This window comes from Apium graveolens, chromosome 7 (genome assembly GCF_009905375.1).
Source record: "Apium graveolens cultivar Ventura chromosome 7, ASM990537v1, whole genome shotgun sequence".
Taxonomy (NCBI): domain Eukaryota; kingdom Viridiplantae; phylum Streptophyta; class Magnoliopsida; order Apiales; family Apiaceae; genus Apium; species Apium graveolens.
The window spans coordinates 106,208,676-106,215,443 of record NC_133653.1 but is presented as its reverse complement, the minus strand read 5'-3'; positions in this window follow the sequence as shown (position 1 = coordinate 106,215,443).

Sequence of the window (6,768 nt, the reverse complement as noted above, 5' to 3'; positions counted from 1 at the left end):
AATGTCATTAACAGCCAAACTGCTAAGGAAATTTGGGATACTGTGCAGCTTATCTGTGAAGGCACTGAGCAAGTTAGAGAAAACAAAATGCAGCTTCTCATTCAACAGTATGAATATTTTCATTTTGAAGAAGGAGAATCATTAAATGATACCTTCAACAGATTTCAGAAACTGTTGAATGGATTGAAGCTGTATGGTAGAATGTACCAAGTCAAGGACTCCAATTTAAAATTTCTAAGGTCTCTACCAAAGGAATGGAAGCCTATGACTGTTTCTCTAAGAAATTCTCAAGATTATAAGGACTTCACACTTGAAAGATTATATGGAATTTTGAAGACATATGAACTTGAGATGGAGCAAGATGAGCTGTTGGAAAAGGGAAAGAGAAAAGGAGGATCAGTTGCACTTATAGCTGATAGTGAGAAGGTTGGAGCCAGGAATGAGGAGAAGACAATGCCAAGTCTCAAAATTGGCACAAGCAAATCAGAATCAAGCAAGGGTAAAGAGCAAGTAGCTGCGGATGAAAACAATTCCAGTCAGGATGACTCTGATGATGTTGATGAACATCTGGCTTTTCTGTCCAGGAGGTTTGCAAAGATGAAGTTCAGGAAAAATACAAAATTCACTAAGCCAAACAAAAACATGGTGGACAAATCCAAGTTCAAATGTTATAATTGTGGCATTAGTGGACACTTTGTAAGTGAGTGTAGGAAGCCAACCTCTGATAAGAAGAAATTTGAGCAAGTTGATTACAAAAAGGAGTATTTTGATTTGCTCAAACAAAAGGAAAGAGATTTTCTCACTCAAGATGATTGGGCAGCAGATGGAGTCAATGAAGATGATGATATGGAATATGTCAACCTAGCCCTGATGGCTAATTCTGATGAAAATGAAACTAGTTCATCAAGCAACCAGGTAATTACTACTGATCTCTCTCAGCTTTCTAAAAATGAATGCAATGAAGCCATAAATGATATGTCCAATGAATTATATCATTTGCATGTTTCCCTTAAATCACTAGCTAAAGAATACACTAGGATCAAAGAGAATAATGTGTTTTTAAGTGATAGGAATGCTGTGTTAGATGATCAGGTAATTGAGCTTGAAAAGATTAAACTTAAATGCTTGACTGTTGAGAGTGAACTAGAAGAAGCTGTTAAGAAAGTAGAAATTCTTTCTAAACAGTTAGAAAGGGAGCAAGAGGTAATCAAGGCCTGGAAAACATCTAGGGATGTTAGTGTTCAGATTGCCAAGGTTCAGGGAATTGAATCATTCTGTGAGGATGCCTGGAAGAAAAACAAAAAGGAGTTAGAATTAATTGATGGATTGTCAACGGATGTGGAATCAATGAATGATGAAAGTTATCCGTTGAAGGCTCATCAATTAAAACAGGCAAGTAATTTTAAAAATAAAAAACTCAATAAGAAGGGTGATTCAACTTTCAAGAACTTTGTCAAAGAAGAAGCCAGCACATCCAAAGATGCCAGTAAGGTGAATATAGGACACATGACTTTAGATCAGCTGAAAAATAGGCTTAAGTTGGTTGAGGATAAGAAGGAAACTAAAAGAAAATCTAAAAGAAATGGGAAGGTAGGGATTAATAAACATAACAATTACACACCTGAGAGGTATGCTCCTAGAAAAAGCTGTGTGCATTGTAAAAGTGTTAATCACCTATCTGATAATCACAAATCTGTTAAAAATGCTCCCATGCCTTCAAATCCCTCCATGCCTAACATGTCTATGTCACCTCTGCATGCTATGCCTGTTATGTCTCATCAGAATCCCCAAGCACATTTTGCAAACATGCCATATATTAATAATCCTTATTTTACTGCATTTAGTATGCCTCAAATGCCATACAATATGCCTATGTGGAGTAACATGTTTGCACAATCTATGCCTTATCAAATTCAATCAAATGTGCTAAATGATTCTGTGACTAACCCTACACTTCAACCAACCACATCTGAGATCAAGGTTGACCCAAAGTTACCTAAGTCAAAAGATGCAGGAGGAATGAAGTCTAGGAAAAAGACTAACAAGGCTGGACCCAAGGAAACTTGGGTACCAAAATCAACTTGATTGATTTTGTTGTGTGCAGGGAAAAAGAAGAAATCTATGGTACTTGGACAGTGGCTATTCAAGACACATGACAGGAGACTTCACCCTGCTCACAAAGTTTAAGGAGAGAGTTGGCCCTAGCATAACCTTTGGAGATGACAGCTTTCAAAAGAAAATGTCATCATTGATGAAGTTGCATTGGTTGATGGTCTCAAACATAACTTATTGAGCATCAGTCAACTATGTGACAGAGGGAATATTGTTTCCTTCAATTCTGAAGCCTGTATTATCACAAGTAAGAAGGACAATAAAGTGGTTCTAACTGGAGTTAGAAAAGGGAATGTGTACTTAGCTGACTTCAACTCTACAGATGCAGAATCTATTACTTGTCTTCTCAGCAAAGCAAGCTCAGTTGAAAGTTGGCTATGGTACAAGAAGCTATCCCATTTGAATTTCAAGACAATGAATGATCTAGTCAAAAAGGACTTAGTTAGAGGAATGCCTCTAGTAGAATTCACAAGGGATGGACTGTGTGATGCTTGTCAGAAAGGAAAGCAAAAGAAAGTATCATTCAGTAAGAAGCTTGAATCTGCAATTGATGAACCATTACAACTGCTACACATGGATCTCTTTGGACCAGTCAATGTATTGTCAATTTCAAGAAAAAGATATTGCCTAGTGATTGTAGATGATTTCTCAAAGTTTTCTTGGGTTTATTTTCTTGGATCAAAGGATGAAGCTAGTGAAATCATTATCAATCATATCAAGCAAGTCAACAATCATCCTGATTTCAAAGTAAGGAATATTAGGAGTGACAATGGAACTGATTTCAAGAATTCAACCATGAAGTTGTTCTGTGAAGAAAATAGGATCATGCATGAGTTCTCAGCTCCAAGGACTCCACAACAAAATGGTGTGGTGGAAAGGAAGAACAGATCACTAATTGAAGCTGCAAGGACAATGCTTGAAGAGTCAAAACTCCCAACTTACTTTTGGGCTGAGGCTGTTAACTGTGTATGTTACACTCAGAATATTTCTCTAATCAATCAGGCAAAAGGCATGAATCCCTATCAATTATTCAAGAGAAGAAAACCAACTTTAAACTTTCGGCATGTCTTTGGTTGCAAATGTTACATCTTAAGGAATCAATCTGATCACAAAGGGAAGTTTGATGCAAAGGCTGATGAAGGAATATTTGTTGGTTATTCTGCTGGAAAATCATATAGGGTCTACAATCTAAGAACCAACATTGTCATGGAATCTGTGCATGTTGTGTTTGATGATAAAAAGATTGATGGACTAACAGAAGAGGGACATCATGAAGGACTCAAATTTGATAATATTGAGATATATTGTGATGATAGTGAAGATGAGAATGATGAATAAGGCATCTCAAGAAGAATTCAAAATCTGCCTTTGGATAATGCACATAATGCTGCATCCGTTGAAAGTCATAATTCAGCTTCCGTTGAAAGAAGCAATGCAACATCCGTTGAAAGACAAAGTGCATCATCCGTTGAAGTTCATAATGAAGCATCCGTTGATCACAGTCTGTCAATGGATAATCAATTCACTTCATCAGTTGATAGAGCTCCCAATTCCTTTCAAAGGATCAGCAACTCAGGGGGAGTTTCAACCAATCAATATTCTATCTCACATCATGACAATACTGAGGCAACCTCATCTAGAGCTAATCTACCACCTCAAAGGAAATGGACCAAGAATCACCCTTTTGAACTGATCATTGGTGATGCAACATCTAAAGTGCAAACTAGAAGGGCTACTCAAGATGAATGTCTGTATAGTAGCTTTCTATCACAGGAGAAACCTAAGAGAGTGGAAGAAGCTCTATTGGATCCAGATTGGATTTTAGCAATGCAAGAGGAGCTAAACCAATTTGAGAGGAACAAAGTATGGAAGCTGGTACCCAAGCCAAAGAACAAGAGTTCTATTGACACAAAATGGGTATTCAGAAACAAGATGGATGAAAATGGCATAATCATAAGGAATAAAGCCAGATTGGTTGCTAAAGGCTATTCTCAACAAGAGGGAATAGATTTTGATGAAACATTTGCTCCAGTTGCCAGACTTGAGGCCATCAAAATCTTTCTAGCCTATGCAGCCCATGCCAATTTCAAAGTCTATCAAATGGATGTCAAGAGTGCATTTCTAAATGGGGAATTGGAGGAAGAAGTTTATGTAAGCCAACCTCCAGGGTTTGAAGATCCAAACTTTCCAGACTATGTGTATTATCTGTTGAAAGCACTCTATGGACTAAAGCAAGCACCTAGAGCCTGGTATGAGACTTTGTCAAAATTCCTTCTAGATAATCACTTCACAAGAGGTACTGTTGACAAAACTCTTTTCTTTAGAAATGTTAATGGCTCTACAATACTTGTTCAAATTTATGTAGATGATATTATATTTGGATCTACAAATGATAAGCTTTGTAAAAAGTTTACTAAGTTAATGCAAAGTAAATATGAAATGAGCATGATGGGAGAGCTAACTTATTTTCTTGGTTTACAAGTTAAACAAGTTAGTGGTGGAATTTTCATTAGTCAAACTAAATATATATATGATCTTTTAAAGAAGTTTGACTTAATGGACTGTTCATCTGCAAAAACTCCCATGGCCACTGCCACCAAGCTTGAATTAAACAAGGCTGAAAAGTCTGTGGACATTTCAAGTTATAGAGGCATGGTTGGCTCACTCTTATATTTAACTGCTAGTAGACCTGATATAATGTTTTCTACATGTCTCTGTGCTAGATTTCAAGCTGACCCTAAAGAATCTCACTCAGTGGCTATTAAAAGAATCTTCAGATATCTCAAAGGGACTCCAAATCTAGGAATTTGGTACCCTCGAGAGTCTGGTTTTGATCTAATTGGCTACTCAGATGCAGATTATGCAGGCTGCAAAATAGACAGGAAAAGCATAACTGGCACTTGTCAATTTCTAGGGAACAAGCTTGTGTCATGGTTCAGCAAGAAGCAAAATTCTATTTCTACATCAACAGCTGAAGCTGAGTACATTGCTGCTGGTAGTTGCTGTGCACAGATACTATGGATGAGGAATCAACTATTTTACTATGGACTAACTGTTGACAAGATACCTATATTCTGTGACAACACAAGTGCCATTGCCATTACTGAAAATCCAGTGCAGCACTCAAGAACCAAGCACATTGACATCAAGTACCACTTCATTAGGGAACATGTGATGAAAGGTACAATGGAACTTCATTTTGTTCCAAGTGAAAAGCAGATTGCAGACATATTTACCAAGCCACTTGATGAATCAACATTCACAAGATTAGTAAGTGAGCTAGGTATGCTTAATTATTCATAAATTTATGTCCTCTATATAATCTGCCTTGAAGCCTGAAATGAATTTGCTGCAAGAACAAAGTTGGCTTTAAGTAAGACTTATTCTATCAATGGATATTCCCTATCCGTTGAAAGCCAAAATTGTTCTATCAACGGATGTTCATTATCCGTTGAAAGACAAATACATTTCTGGTAATTTTATCCCTCAACGGATAAAATAGTGTTGATCATCAACGAATAACTATTTACCTTATCCGTTGAAGTGTCACATCAGTTACTTTAAGTAAGTCACAGCCGTTGATTCTTTTACTTAACCATTGATACAGATATACACTGTTGTATATATTTGTATTAAAGGCAGTTTTCAGAATTTCTACAGTTTTCTTTATTCTTAAACGGCTGTAATTTATTTAAAAGTATCATTTAATCATTTTATTTACGTTTTAATTCAAGAAAGTATAAAAGCCCATTGAATTATAATTTTCACTTTACGCTTTCTTGCAATTTTTATTCTCCTTCTCTCCCAAAATTCTCAAGTTTTTCTCTGCAACCTCTACTCACAATAATGACACCAGTAGTCAAAATTATGTCTCAATCTAGATTTGTTTATGAAAAGAATAATTTCGTAGCCTTGGTTGAAAAGAATGAAGCCCATTCTGATTATCACAAGATGATGGACTTCATCAAAAACTGCAAACTAAGCTATGCAATGCTGGAAGCCCCAACCATCTACTGTGAGGTGATTGAGGAGATTTGGACAACTGCAGAGTTCAACTCCACAGATATGACTATTGTCTTCTTTCTCAAAGGTAAGGATTATTGCATTAACTGTGATGATATACAGTCTTGCTTTAAGTTGCCTGAGAATAATGCCATGACACCACACACTGATAAAGATGTATCTGCTATGTTAGATTCCATAGGCTATGCTTTTGATTCTGCTAGTTTAGGTAGTATTAGAAGGAAGGGCCTTAGGAAAGAATGGAGTTTTCTTGGAGATGCCTTTATCAAGGTTTTCTCTGGGAAGATTAGCAATTTTGATGCCATAACTTCATCTCTTGTTAATATGCTCTATATGCTAGTTTCTGATAGGTACTTTAATTTTAGCAACTGTGTCATGCTAGAATTAGGTTCCAGATTAGGTAACAAAGCTAATAGACCACATAACATCTACTAAGCTAGATTCTTTATGTTATTGGCTAACCATGTTGCTGAAGGATTGGTTATATCAAATGAGAACAATAAACTCAAATGCTGGGCACAAGAGAAAAGGGTCCTTGCAGACCTTTTGAGAATGAACCTCAACAGCCAGGTGCCATTGGTATATTTGCCAGTCATGAATGCACCACAGGTAAGTGAGGTAAACACTTCTATA